Source organism: Camelus dromedarius, chromosome X (assembly GCF_036321535.1).
Source record: "Camelus dromedarius isolate mCamDro1 chromosome X, mCamDro1.pat, whole genome shotgun sequence".
In the NCBI taxonomy this organism is placed as follows: Eukaryota; Metazoa; Chordata; class Mammalia; order Artiodactyla; family Camelidae; genus Camelus; species Camelus dromedarius.
In genome coordinates this window covers 98148823-98164619 of record NC_087472.1, presented here as the reverse complement: position 1 = coordinate 98164619, position 15797 = coordinate 98148823, and the positions used below count along the sequence as shown (strand labels likewise).

Genomic DNA, 15797 nt, shown 5'->3' with positions numbered 1-15797 from the left:
CTCACTTTTTAACTATACTAAATTCATTTCTAAGATTTTTTAAAGTGGGAGATTGAAAGGAAAATTGTGGAATTCCAGTCTCCCAGATTTCAATGCAAGCCTAGTGTAGCTCGTTATGTTCAAGTTTGATAATAGTAAGTTCTGCTGCTGAAGGATAAATAGCATTTGACTGAGGTTAGGAGCAAAGGGATAGTTAATGAAAGTCATGTTATATCAGTATACTTATTTGTCTGTTGTGTTCAGAACAAACTTCATCACTTGCTGATTGTGTACTGGATTTTCATAGTTCGCAAAATGTACTTTACACTTCATTGTCTTTTGACATTACTTTTGAGAACTCTGGATGACCTTGTATTTGTCATATTGTTCCTCTTAACTTCTAAGTTGGCTCTGGGGAGACTTTCCTTTCTCGTGTGGCCTCTCTAGCAACGACAAGCTCACACACACATACTCACATATGCGTGCGTGCACACACACTTTTCAAAAGTTGGAAATGTCTTTTGCCAGAGGATCTTCTGCTCACAATTGATCTATTTTTTTATGCTGAGCTGTTGGAGAAAACCACTTCGGGTTGGAAGTAGGGAGATTTCAAGGCCAGGTAAGGTATTGTTTTGAGAAGGCAAAAATAGTATTTTTTTTGTCCTCTTTCTGGTAGCTGTGAATTGTTGCCGTGTAACTTGCATTCAGTAACACATCTGCAAAGAATTTTTGAGAATCATTATTTTTGTTTCGTCCCCATATCCTTTTCACCAAGACTTTAAGTGTATGAAAGTTAAATATGTATCAATTTATATATGTATAGCAACTGAAACCACTGGCAAAATACCTGTTGTCAACTGTAAGGGAAAATGTGCTTAAATTTCACAACTGGCTGTCAATCATATGGACTTAGATTTTCTAGTAGGAGGCTCAAACTTAGTCTTCATAAGTTATAAATGAGAATTCACAAGAATGTCAGAGTTTGCCCATAACCCCACAGGTGAGGTTTCTGTACTGCAAAACTAAATAGGACCTTAAGGAAAGAATTTACTAAGATTTATTTCCCTGTAGGACCATCTTGTGTTGGTCCTTTACCTACCATTCTTGCATATTTCCTTTTTCCCTTCTCTAGCTCTTTTCTTCCTAGACAGAGACATGGTGCATGCGCACTCACACACACACAGTCACACAAACCGAAATATCACTGAAGGATAAGAAAAAGTCAAGCTTTTCAGATAGGTGATCCTTTTATATTAGTTATAGCCCAAAGATTTCTATCTTCATATATAACTGCATGAAGCAGTTATAGTAATTTAAAGAACTTTCTGAAAATGTCTTAATGTAAAACTACAATCAGTATCGATGAACTTTGTTTGAGGAAGATTCTGTATATGGGCTAAAATTCATAAAAATAAGAGTAAATTATTCAGAGCAGCACAAGTTTGTTTTTGTTTTTTTTTTTGCTTGCTACTTTTAAAAGTGAAAAATTATATGTCCAAGTGAAAATAAAAAACAAGAATAGCATGCAAAAAATAAGAAGAAAGTGGTACATAAATCCACCTCTAGAAATAACTGCTAATAAAGCAATTGGGTATATATCTTAACAGTTTTTTTTTCCTGTGTGTGCACATGTGCATAATCTCGTATGCAAGCCCCTATATTTTAAAAAATTAGCTGATTATGCATGCTGCTCTGTCACCTACTCTAACAAACGATGCATTCCTCATAGACATTGGTTATGTCAGTAGATATCTTCTATTATAAATAACACTATAATAAATAGCCAAGTTTACACATCTTTATGGCCTTATCTAAATGTATCTTTGGATAAATTCCCAGAAATGAAATTGTTGTGTTGAAAGAGTATTCACTGTTTCATTTTTGTTGCATAAAGCGGAATTGCCCTTTAGAAAGTGATTTCTAGGCTTTATATAGTTTCTTGCTGTTGTAAATGGTAACTTTTCTTTATCAAATTTTTTTGTTCGGGGAAGGGGTATGAAGTAAGGGTCTGCAAGCTGTGGCCTGTGGGCCAAAATCCAGCCTGGTTTTGTAAATAAAGTTTTGTTGAAGACTGCCATATCCCTTTGTTTGTGCTTTATCGATGGCTGCTTTTGCACCACAATGGCAGAGAGAGTTGAGTATTTGCTACAGAGACCATATGGCCTGCAAAGCCTAAAATATTTACTCTCTGACCTTAATGGAAAAAGTTTGCCAACTCTTGATGCCTGTTACAAACCTTTGATATATCTATATTGGATCCTATTAGAACTATTTTATTAATTAATAGCTTTTTGGTGGCTTATTTGGGATTTTTTTGATAGGTAATCGTAAAATTAGAAGTAATTATAATTTTTGTCTCTCCCTTTCCTTTTACTGTATTGACTGGAGCCTCAGATCAATGTTGAATAATAGCAATGATAATGGGTATAATTTTCTTATTCCTAGTTTGGGTGGTAATGCCTCTAGTATTTCTCTCCAATATATTTTTCCTTTGTTTCTAATTTTTTTTTAATTGTGTTCTATTATTCCTACTATGGAAAAAGGTGTTGCTCAAGAAAAATGTCTCTTCACTATCAAGGGGGTATCTTTACATGGAGTATCTTTTTTTGACTTGTCTAGCTTTCCTCATGCTGAATTAACCATATAATCTTGAAATAGATCTTACTTATGAATAGCTTATTATTTTAAGACATTGCTAAAATTGAATAAGCTAGTATCGTTTCTTACATTTGTGTCTATATTTATGGTTTGAATTGATCCATGGATTTTTGTATGCTAGGTTTGTCAACTCCTGTTATCAAGGTTGTATGGCCTTGTGAAACAAAATGGGAGGCTTCCCATATATTTCTATGCTCTGGGAAAGACACAACCCAAATAAACTCCAAGTTTATTCTGTGACAAGCACTGTGTAGGATGCATTCAAAAATCAACTATGGGGCTCTTGCTTCAAGTGCCAAGAAGGAGAGCAAATGGTGGAGTAGGGTCTCTTTAAATTAGCATCATCTTGTACCAGTTGTATGTGTTTGAAATATAAAATATGTATTAGTTCTTTAAACATTTAAATTTTGAGGTAATTCAGACTTAGAGAAAGTTGAAACAATAGCACAAGGAACTCCCATACGCCCTTTACCTAGATTCCCTGATTGTTACTGTTTTGCTTTATTTGCTTTATCATATTCTTTCATTTTCTCTGTCTATAAATGTATAGATATTGTCTCATTCTCTGTATCTGTACATTTATACAGATAGAAGTACTATATAAATGTACAGATGGTATTATTGATACAGAGATTTATAGATACATATTTTTCTGAACTCAAGTATGTTGCAGATAATTAGATATTCTTAAAGTGTATAAATAGAGCTTTTCAAATATCAGATATACTGACAGTCTTATTTTTTTTTAAACACTAGATTTTTATTTATTTACTTATTTTGCATGCAAGTTGTTTATTTTGGGAAGTGATCCCGGGAAATAGAGGTGGGGGACTGGAAAGAGTGAAAGAGGGAAGGGAAGAAAAGCCAATCCAAGAATTAAACACTAGATCTTTAAACTCTATCTGTATCTCTTTATTCTGTGTGTATCTGTGTATCTCTCAGTCTGTCTACTCACCCATCTAACCATCCAGGTAACATAAGCTCATTGTAGACCAACTATAAATGACTAACAAGAAGAAACATCAGATCCCAGTACCCCGTGATAACTTTTCAAATGGAAGTATACAGGAAAAATTATATATATAGATCTCAAAAAGGATCATATACTCTATTTTTATGAGCTGATCTTTTTCCTTGACATGTTAATGTCTTTTCAGGTCAATAAAATAGACCTATACCATCATTTGCCATGACTGCTTTATACAGATATATTATAATTTGTTTAATCAATTCCTGTGTTGCCATTTAGGTTGTTTCCAGATTTTTTTCTCATTGTAAGCCAGTCATAGCATGAGTTTTGAAGCCACAGAGCTAGATTTGAATCCTGGTTCACTTTCATTCCTCTTCTGTGTCACTTTTGGTCAGTTATTTAGCTTACCAAGCTCAGCTTTCTTGTGTTTCAAATGGAGAGAAGAATACTCATTTCATAGGATTTGTGAGGATAATGGAGATGACCTACATAAAGTACACAGGCCAGGTTCTGCCATACAGCAGGCCCTCAATTAATGTTTGTCCTTTTGCTCCTCCATTTTGTCTCAAAGATAGCTCTAAGGCTCATGAAGTAGTGTCTCTCAAGTGCTTTAACTTTTTTTTCTGGTCTTATCCTCCACAAATATCATGTGCTTTCGAAAATATTGAATACTGTCTAGATATTTTTCCTCACCCTTCATAAAAAGAGAGAACATCCAAAAATAAAACCCAATACTACCAATCAAGAGAATACCATTTTCTTAGGGCTGATAGAGAATACACAGATACGGCTGTCCAATTTGTGGAAGAAAATGGATTTGACAGACCTTGCTGATGAAAAATTGCCCTCTATTGAAGTCAGTAATCTGGCTTCATGAATTTTTTCTTTAAATGGCATATAAGGCTCAGATTTCTACTTGGAAAATAAAATTATTTCTTGTTTGCTCCAAGATTTGTTTTTTGTTTTTTTTAAAAAAGGCTGAATGCAGTCATGTGTTTCAATGTATTAGAATTTGCTTCCTATAAAACCTCCCAAATTTGTCTTCATGTGACTATGAAGATGACACAGCATGCATTGCTTATGAACGAGCAGATGAAAATTTTGCAAATGAGCCCTTATGAAACATGAGGCAACGAGTGAGATAGAACACTTGTGTCAAACAGAAGACAGATGAGTCAGCTTAGGGCCAGCTCATCTCTATTATGGAATAGCGATCTTTGCCAATATTTTATAAAGAAATGCAGTACATTATTATGTTCAAGCACAGACAGCACCAGCAGAACAGTAAGATGAACTAGGATCTGTGCATTAATGAGCAGAGAAAGATGATTGTGATTCATAGGTTGGTTATTTATTTGTTAATACCTGCTGGCTGAGATTCAGATGATTCTCATAATTAAATACCCGCCCCTCATAATCTTGTTTTTCCTATTACTGATCTTAGCCCAATCATCTTTTGCAGATAATAAAAAGCTGAAGACTTCAGTTCATCTCCTGTGAAGTCATTTGATAATTAGAAAGTTCCTATTACTGGAAACATTGTGAATTGTGTCATTTTAGTCACTATAATGATGTACCAAATTGAGCCTTGACATCGTTAAGCTTTTTGAAACAAACGATTTCAGACTGGAAAAAACAAAACAGGGATGTGGTGGGGAAGTGCTAAGGAGCAGTCAGCCACTGTGGTGCACTTTTTATTGCTGGTGAAAACTTGGCTCCTGTCAGTCTCAGTGAGTCTGCTGTTTGGAGTGAGTGTGCCCACTCAGAGCAGATTCCTGTTTTTCTGACCATGCTGGTTCGTTGTCATGTGGCCATACAGGGAGCAACACATTGCTAGATTCTACGTATGTCATCATTGGTCCTGCATGCACAGAGGGGTGCTGTGTAAAGATGTGGGCTTGTATCAAAGACTTGTAGGATACGAAATGAAATGATTTTACTTGAAAAGTCTGTTGTTGTTGTTGCTTCCATTTTTCCTAATTGCAGTACCCCATTTCAGCATGAGTAGGGTGGGAGTGTGAGGAAGGGGAAAGAAGTTGTCAAATTTTTAAAACTTTTGCAATTTCCTGTTGGGAGACATTCACTTCAAATACAGAAATGGGTGGGAGGTGTAGCTCAGTGGTAGAGTGCGTGCCTAGCATTCAAGAGGTCCTGGGTTCAATCTCTGGTACTTTTATTAAAGATAAATAAACAAATAAACAAACTTAATTACCCACCCCCCAAACCAAAAAAAAATTTAAAAAGAAATGAATTTCTTCTGGAAGGCTCTGTGAAAAATGTGCATTTAGCTCTAGGGTATGACCTCTTTCTAAATAGATTAAGGAAGTAAAGAGGCCATGAGAATGGCCACTACATGTAAAAGCTTGTGTTCTGGTAGTTCCGACAGTCAGCATTTTAGATTCTCTTCTTGTGTATACATTCCACCCCCCATGCATGTCCTTGTCTTACTTTTTGACTCTCTCCTATTCCAAGCCTTTTATTTTAAGATCTAATCTTTTCCCTTGTGGCTTTAATGTAGCTTTTCTTTCATAGTGGTTTATATTACAAATAAGTTGGGTACGGTTGATAAGAACCAGACCTATTCAATTACATTCATTCTGAGTTGTATGTTCTTTAATATGAGGGAAATGTGCTCACTTCAAATAGATTGAACTACACAGCATTTTGATTGTATTCATTTATCTGTGAACACAGGACTCTTTACTGAGCTTTTACTTTTTTCCTGGCACCAGTTTCTTTTAGTCACAGGTAACAGAAACACCAACTTAAGAAAGAAAATTTTTTGGCTCATGTAACCAAAATGGCTAGTAATAGTGTGGCCTTCAGGTAAGAGTTGATCCAGCAGCTGAACTATGCCATTAAGGATTACATTCCTTTCTTTGTGTGTACATCCACTGTCTCATGCTTCTTTCTAAGTCTGCTTGGTAATACGATTGTTGCCAGTAGCAACCAGAATTTAGACTTCCTCATTTGCATCTAGCAAGAGGCATTGTGTTGGGCACAGGAGGTTGCAGAAGTTAATGAGACCCCCAAGACTACCATGTGGAAATTAAAAATCTGCACATCACAAACTATCTCAATAGGTATTGTAATCAAGACTCTAGAGCCATTGTTCAGTATGGTAGCAACTAGCCACATGTGGCTTTTGAGCCTTTGAAATATGGCTACTCGGAATTGAGATGTGCTATAAGTGTAAAATACATCCAAATTTCAGGGACTTCGTTTAGAAAACATATAAAATATCTCACTAATAAACTGATGATTTATTTCATCAATTCCATAATGAAGTGATATTTTAAGATACATTGAGTTAAATAAAATCTGTTATTAGACATAATCTCACCTGTTTGTTTTACTTATTCAAATACAGTTAAAATAAAAATAACTATTACATATGTGGCTCAGATAATACTTCTGTCAGACAGTGCTGTTCTAGTGTCCTGAACAGGCCATTAGAAAGGTAAGCTATCTGGGAAGAAACTCAAATTTTTTCCACTGATAGAGAAGGATCAGAGAACACCTTTATTAAAAATAGCTCTCTCCTCCCGTCTCCAGTTCCTCTCTTTCCTGTTACCCTATCAGTGTCCTCTGTGGTACTTATAACTGTCTGAAATTATCTTGTCTCTACACTTGTTTACTTGTTTTTCTCATCTCTGCTTGCTGCCGTCCCCACTTCTCCCATGGTATATTTCCTGAGAGCCAGAATCTTGTCCATTTTAGGCTTCACTGTAACTCAGCACCCAGCATGGTGCTTGGCACATAGTTGTTGCTTAGTAATACTTGTTGAAGAAAGAGAAAGATCGTGCCCTCTGTGAGTGGCTGAGTGCAGTGTCGGGGTGAGAGGCTGGCTGGGTTGGGTGGCTTTCTCTTCTCTTTCTCCCCTCCTTCTGTGCCTGGGGCTGGCATGCTGTCCTAAAAGAGCCCTGAATTGCAACCAGAGCTTGCCCCTGATTGGAGGTGAAGGCTAATTGTCAGTTCTTCATTTGTGTTTTAGGTATCAGGAAGGCAGGACAGGGGAGTGGATAGTGAGATAGGCTAGAGCCCTTCCCGGGACTCCAAGACTCCCTGGCGGTGTGATCTTGTGTAAGTTACAGCAAGAAAAATAAGAACTCACAGGATGGTGTTCAGGTTTGGGCTCTGAAAAGAAATTGGGACTCTGCCACTTATTGGCTATATGATCACAGGCAAACCACTTCCTTCTGAGCCTCCTTTTCTTATCTGGCAATGCTGTTGAATGAATTCAATGAAATGCATTGGAAGTCTTACAGGGTTCAAAAAGTGGCATCTGTTATTATTGTTAATTTCATGAGGATTAAATTGACATTTTAAAAGCACTTGGTACACTTGGTTCAGGACTCTAGGTGCTTAAGAAAGGTTAGTTTCCTAGTCAAATAAAATTAGAACTTTAAAATATGAAAACAAATATATGTACATTCATGACTGGGATATTATGCTGTACACCAGAGATAGATTGTAATTGACTGTACTTCAATTAAAAAAAATAGAACTTTAATAGATAAGAAAAATTTAGCAACATTATTATCGAGTGAAATATTGTGATCTAGTTTTTTCCAGAAGTCTCATTATGCCTGTAAATGAGCAGCTAATCCTGAAAGAAGCAAGCCCGGGCATGAAAACAATAAATAGGTTAGGGTATTTGTGTGTATTCCCAACGTTTATTGCCGAACCTTGGTCATGAAACCTTGGAAGTTCTCGATAATAATCTATTGGTCAGACAACACACTCATTGGTGTACATGAGTTTTAAATCTCTCCTACAGGGGAAGAGAGAAGAGGAAAGAGGAATTGGTAGAAGAAAAAATGTCATCTTAGGCTGTTGTAAATCCTCTTCAGATACCACTATTTTTTGTTGTTGTTGTCGTTTTTGTTTACACCAATTTCCTTTCTCTCTCTTTTCCTCATCCCTAGGGGATCTTTAACTTGGACCCATGTCTTCTCAAGAGAGCTGTTGATAAAATTCAGGGACTTGAATAGGGGGGAAAAATGCACCTTTATTTTTGCAAACCTCTGGTGGAACTTTAGCATCTTCTTTAATTATAAATGTAGGCTACAATCTCTGGTATTATTAGCTTTGACTTTGTTACCAATGGGAATCACTTTTAAAAATTTTAATACAGATGTTGCAGGTATCTTGAAATATTATCTACATACATCACCAATTGAAAACCATAGTAGTGGCTCGACTTGATGCTAGGTCTTATTTAGTGAGTTAATGAAGTGACACATATATCACGAAGTCAAACAGTAAAACAACTGTTTTGTTAACTGTGTTGTGAAATAACTGATTCCCATTGTAAATCTATATTTCTTATGTTCTTATAAACATTATTTTGAGAATGGCCCATAGGTTTTAAGAACCTGTCCAGGGGATATATGGCATAAAAAAGATGAAGAACCCCTGCCTATGTAAAGATTGCTGGGGCAGGCCTCAAGAAGGTATAGTTTTATTTCACTCCAGCCTTTCAGTGCATCTTAATTCAGGTGTTTCTACTGGAGATGACTATTACATGGCTCCATGAGTCCACTCGTACCCAAATCTTTGAACAGTCCACTGTCTAGAATCCCTGGATAATGAGCACATTATATTTTATTTATTTATAAGGATATTAGGTGAAAACAGAGGTATGTGTTTGGAGATTTGTGCCAATGCCAAAGCTTGCACTGATTAAGTACGAGCTTTATGGGGTTGCCTGTGTCATGAAACAGATACATTTATGGATGAAATTAGTCTGTTGCTACATACCTATTATGAAAGCAGAGAGTTAAAGGTCAATGCCCAACTAAAGATGATACAGCTTTTGCCATGGTGTAGTTAAAAATATTTATAAACAGTGCAAATAATTGAAAATACTAATACACAAAGTAGTGTCTTCAGAAGCACATGTTATGTGGTGTATGAAAGAGCTCGCTTGTTGTCTGATCTTGAAGACAGGTGCTCTTGTTTGAACTTGGAAGGACAGGGTAAAGGGGAACTGGAGGTGCTGGGGTGAAGTTCCAAGGAGGAGACCAAATCAGTATAACTTGGCTCTGTGGGAAGGAAGGAATGAGCAGGGCTGTTGGTGAGAACTGACAGGAGTGAGATGGGCAGATGAAGGATGTCAGAATCCATTTGTGAGATTTTTGACTTGTGGCAGGAGATGCTGAGGTTACTGAGAAGTGGAGCGACAGCCTGGAAATGCTATGCGTGGGACTCTTGACTGAAAAAAAAGGAGTGGAAAAACAGATGAGGGGGCATTTTTGTAGCATAAATATTGCAACACATTATGAAAAGTTTCCTGCTAGTTAGCTTGAATGTTGTAGGAAGATTAAAAACATTTTACTGTAGAAGACTGTCAACTAAATTTAAGTTCTTTGGACTAAATATAAGTTTTTTGGCACAATATGCACATCCTGAGAAAGACATATACACCTACGACGCCACTTCTCAACCTGCCCACACCCATGCCCTGTTTTGCATGGTTGGCGTGTATAACGTATTTTACTTTGTAGTTGTTCAGAAGGGTTGCGTATTTTTGAAAAGCCACTTCCTGAAAGAGGATGACTGAAAAGGGAAGAAAAATCCTAGCTGGCTTTAGTGGTTACAATTCGGAGGCGTGCTCACGTGAGCTTTGGTGGTAGCGATTCCTGATGCTCCCCCAAGTCCTCATGTATTCCTGCTGTTCATTGCCAGAAGCCAGAATAAAAATGGAGCTGAGAATACAGGATTTTTGCAGGAACTTCCAGGGGTCATCCAGATTTCACTGCAGAAGCAGATGACTCAGATTTCTTGGGCATTGAAACCTGTGTCTTTGAGAAATGGAATGATCACTTACTTTTACTACACTCCTTTTTTTTTTTTTTTTTTTTTGTGGAGATACTGGGGATTGAACCCAGGACCTCGTGCATGCTAAGCATGTGCTCTACCACTGAGCTATAGCCACCCCTTGGTTTTACTTCACTCCTAACTGGTCAGTGACAAAACTCAGGCACCAGAAAAATTAAAAAGTTGGTTGCACACAAATGCATGCTCCAACAGAGTTGAAAATTTGATCCTCACATTTCCAAACTCCCTGATGAGATGGCTTCAGCTGTGTGCTCACCCTCAATTCTGAAAACTTTTTAATGGCAACTTGAAGGTGTGGATGGGTTGAGCATTTTTACGAAGTGGAAAAATTCCCATTTTCCCGATTTACTACTAATGGGGGTATTTCTACTCATTACTGTGAAATGACCCTTTAACATGCCAAAAAGAAAAAAACGTTCACAAATTTGTAAGAGTACATCACATAGAGAAGGGCCTAACAGTCCAGGCACGTGTTAGAGGTGACTTTATTTAATAAATACCCTTGTTACCATTTGTTGAACTCTAACCTGAACTCTCAACAAGCCTATAAGATGGAAGGTTTATCCGCATTTTGCAAATAAGAAAACAAAAGCAGCCCAGCAGGACAATAACCAGCCCAAGGTCACACAGCTAATAGGCGATGGAGCTAGGATTAGAATTCAGATGGTTTGACTCTTAGTACCTGATAAAACCTCTGAAAACCGGTAAGATGGTATTATCCCACTTTACAGCTGTGAAAGTTGAGGCTTGGAGAGGTTAAGTAATTCATTCATATTCACAGCTAATGACCTATAAAGGTACCTTCCAGAGCAGTGATGTCCAAAAGAAATGTTAAGTCACCACAAATGCAACTCACATGAAATTTTACATTTTTTCTTTTTTTTTTTTTTTAAATAGAGGGATTGAACCCAGGCCCTAGTGCACTCTCAGTACGCACTCTGCCACTGAGCCATACCCCACCTCAATTTTACATTTTCTTTTTTTTCTTTTATTGAGTTATAGTCAGTTTACATTTTCTAATAGCTACATTAAAGTAAACAGGTGAAGTTATATTTTATCTAACCCAGTATATCCAAAATACTGTCATTTCATGGAATCAATATAAAAACCTTATTTTCAAGACATTTTATATTCTTTCTTACCTATTAAGTCTTTGAAATCCAGCTCGCATCTTACACTTGCAGCACGTGTCTGTGTGGACCAGACACATTTCAGGCACTCAAGACCCCCTTATGACTACTGCTTTTGTGTCGGACAGAGCAGTTCTAGACCAGTGCTTCTCAAGCCTGGCTGCACGCTGAAATCACTGGGGAGCTTAAAAGACGCAGATGGGGGAAGGGTATAGCTCAAGTGGTAGAGCACATGTTTAGCCTGCATGGCGTCCTGGGTTCAATCCCCAGTACCTCCTCTAAGAATAAATAAATAAATAAACCTAATTACCCCCCCCCCCAAAATAAAGACACAGGTGCCCGGGGCCCATCCTCACAGGTTCTGATGTAATTGGTCTGGGGGTGCAGCCTGGGCTTCCGGATTTTTAACCACCCCTCCCCCACAGGTGATTCTAACATGCAGCCAAGTTTGAGAACCTACTCAAGGGCAATGTCCAAACTAACCTAGTAGAGAACTGTAGCTGCTGTCCATTAGAGAATATTCTGTGAGTTTTGTGAAATGAGATCCATTCAAAATAACCAGTCTGGCAATATGCTTTGCTAGTTGACATTAAAGAATGTCGGGCAGTACCCCAACTGTTTTATTAATTTCTCTCAATTTGCGTTTCCCAACATTTTGGCGAAGTCCTGGATAATGTAAGAAAAGAGATTTCTTTTTCCTCCCTTGATACACACCAGTGCAAGTTAATTAAGACGTACAAATTCTATTATTTTAATTGAGGTCAGAAGTGTTGGTGCCAGTCTGGAAGCTTTGAGCTGTGGGGAAGAGGAAGTTGGGGTTTGAAAACTGCAGGTCATTGCCAGAAGGAGGCATGTCTAGTGGGGACCACGCGGGAAGTGCTGGGTGAGGAAAGGAGGCGATTGTGGCTCTGGCTGAGGTCTGAAGGCTGCACAGCCCACGGGGTGGCGGGACGCCCACGGGGCTGCTCTTGCCAGAGGCCTCACGCCTGCCTTTCCGCTCGGCCAAGCTTGTATTTTTGCCCCTGAGACCTGGATGTGAAACCCAATATTCAGGAATTAAAATGTCTCATCTCACCCGGAGGTTCACTTGTCCTTAAAATGCTCTTGGACTCATTTGGAGTAATTTTTTATTGCTTTCTTTTATTCAAATCCAAACACAGCTTGAATATTCTGGACACATTTATTATTTCCCAGAATGAAAAATACTGAGTCTTCTGTAGTGGTAATGCTATAGTGACATGCAATTTTGTTGGTTATATTTATTGACTTAAAATTAAGCAAGAGAGCACACAAACACTGCTGAGTTTTTCATAGCCTCAAGTAAATTAATACCATATTTCATTGAATCAAAAAGACTGTCAACTGTAAGATGCCCTGTTGTTTCATGTATATGAAACAAGACTAAGCTATTACACATTGGTTTCTTATAACTTTTTATTTCATATTCATTGCAGGTTCTTTTAGACTTAGACATTAATTTTTATCATATATTACTCTTTGCATTAAATAAAATAGAATATGCAAGCAAAAGAAATGGGCTAAGTTATTCCAAAAACTTCCTCATAGTATTTTTTGATTTGAAATCATCAATACTTTTGTTTTCTCACAAAATATTATTCTCTTTCCATCAATAATGGCAGTGATTCAGCATTTCTCTAAAACATGCTCTCAATCATCTCAGGGATTTTCCTCCAAGACTGCCTTTTTGAATATGTAGTAAGTTTTAATTTCATTGCCAAATTGTAGTGAATCTTCCTGAAGAAACGTTAAGTGACAACTTGCTAGCCATGCAACCAACTCATTTGAAGTGCCAATGATGAGAGCTGCTAGGTCAAGGTCACGCGTGGGCAGGCAATGGCATCTACGTCGTGACTGTGCCTAGCTGACAGTTTTAAGATGGATTCCAATTTCAGAGATGTTAAGATGTGAAAAAAAAAGCTTCTTAGATTTCATGAAATATGATATGTAAATTGTATTTCTAATAATCCAGGTTCCCCAACTTCTGTCATATCCACCTTGTTTGTGTACCTTGAACAGTTTCAATGAGATTTGCATGATTTCCCTCCTCAGCACACCTAGGCTTTAATGTTCAGTGACGTATAAGCAACACTCCCCTTCTTCCTTCTTATATGCTAGTTTGTAGCTGCAAAGCTGTACTTTGATACCATTCTCAACCTTGAATGTGTATGTGGATAACATGGGAATCTTGTTAAAAAGCAGATCCTGTTTCAGTAGGTCTGAGAAGGGACCTGAGTCTACATTTCTGGCAAGTTCTCAGGTGATGCCCCACTACTATTCCAGGGACCAAACATTGAGCAGCCAGACTTTGCTATATTTGAGGACGTGGTATATCAGTAAAGCAGCACCTCTCCAGGGTGCAGGGGTGGTTTGTTTTTCTTCCATTCATATTACTATTTTGATGAAACCCTATATATTGCAAATGTCATTGTATTGGGTAAGAGCAAAGATTTCTTAGGATAAAAAGAAAACAAGAATTTTGTGTGTCCTCTCTTATGGTACAGGGAGAGGTATTTCTTCCCTTTAATTTGTTTTCTGAAAGATTTGTTCATTTTGTTTTCCTTTGCCTTCCTCCTCAGAAAACTTGGACAACTGGAATTTATTAGGAAATCTGCATGTAATTGCAGATTAATAACCCACCCATTAATACCACATTAGTTCATTGTGATTAATATCATCTGTGTGTATACTAAATGAATTAGTAATGACGGACTATTTGCTTTAAAGTGTCAAGAGAACATTCCATGTAAAAAGGCACTACCCATAACAGGAAAATTAATTGTAGGCTGGTTGGATAATAGCTTGTCACAAACAAGATATGTTTGTTTGGAAAGCCTCATCGGTGTTGATATTTCTGCAGTGACAGATACTTTCTAAGACATGCGTGGACCTTTTAACTTATAAAACGAGAGGGGAATTTTATTTTCAACAACAGTTGAAATACGTGTGGGAACTTACATTTCTGGAAGAGAAACATACACACTCACATACATGCGCTAGTACACTCACAGGTCTGCCTGTGGCACTAACCAGAGATTTCCTGTAGTGGCCTTTTAGACTGAGTTCCAAATTGAACTGCTTCTCCTACCTGCTGTCTATTCTGAATTCATAAATTCACTTCCTCAAGGCCCGTGCATTTCTTGTTACTAATTTTATTCCTTTAGTGAATCATTTGTTTTCTCTATGGTTCCTCATTCTAATTCTGTGATGTTGGCCCTCATTGTTTATTTCTGTCTTTGCCCTACATCTGAGGAAGCGAAGGTCAAGAAAATTATGTGACTTGCCCAAACCAATCCAGCCATATAATTTGTCCCCCACAGATTATGGGTCTAACATTTCAAATGTCTCCAATTTTAACCCACGCGGAAAGAGTTGCATGAGCAGAGCCTCTGTCCAGCTGGTGCCTTTGAGGAAACCCAAGAAGCCCGGTGTGATTGGAGCTCAGAGCTGGAGGGGAAAGGGGACACAAGATAGAACTGAAGGGAGAGGAGGGGCTGAAGCTCACAGGCCTTGTAGGCAGTGTAAAGATTTCAGCTTTTATCCTCCGGCAACAGGAAGCCATTTGTAAATGTCATGTCAAGGGGGCAATGAGTGATGCATTTTGCCGGAGCACACGGACTGCATGTGGGGGATGGCTCAGAGGAGGGGATTGATGTATGAAGATAGTTCAGAAGGCCCTGGCATGCTGTTCTGTTTTCTAGCTTGGGACCCAGATGAAGGTAGAGTTTGTCTTCCTTGTTACAGAAAACCTCAAGTATTATTCGGCATCCTTTTCTCTCTTTTATTCTCAGTTCAGCATGAAGGGTCATTTTCTCTTCTTTGTGGCCCCTGTTTTTTTTGAAACACCCCCAGGCACTGGGCAGAATCAGTGAGGGGAGCCGAAGCCACAGCCAATGGGCAGTGAGGTTAATTCTGGTCCCCCCCACCCCAGCCCTTTGGTCCTTTGGCCCTTTGGGTCCTCTGCTCCTGCCAAGGGTGCTGTTGCTTCCCATCTTTTGCAGGAGAGGATTCTGGATAGAGAAGGAAAGAGAGCCCAGCTCCGAACCCCTCACTGTCAGAAACCCACTTTTAGAGGATAGCCTCCCTCAACCGCACACTGTGGTTTGAACAGCCAAGAATAGAACCTCTGCTGCTCTCACCTCCTCAGGGAAGGTGGGAGTGAAAACAGGGGTTAGTTGGGAAGTGGCTTTTTAAACCTA

General features: G+C 38.2%; 1 protein-coding gene across 1 annotated transcript in view; it reads left to right on the top strand.

The window, feature by feature from the left end:
- Positions 1-15797, top strand: part of PHEX (phosphate regulating endopeptidase X-linked) — a 167665-nt gene that overhangs the window by 12080 nt on the left and 139788 nt on the right. The gene's annotated exons all lie outside the window — the stretch shown is intronic.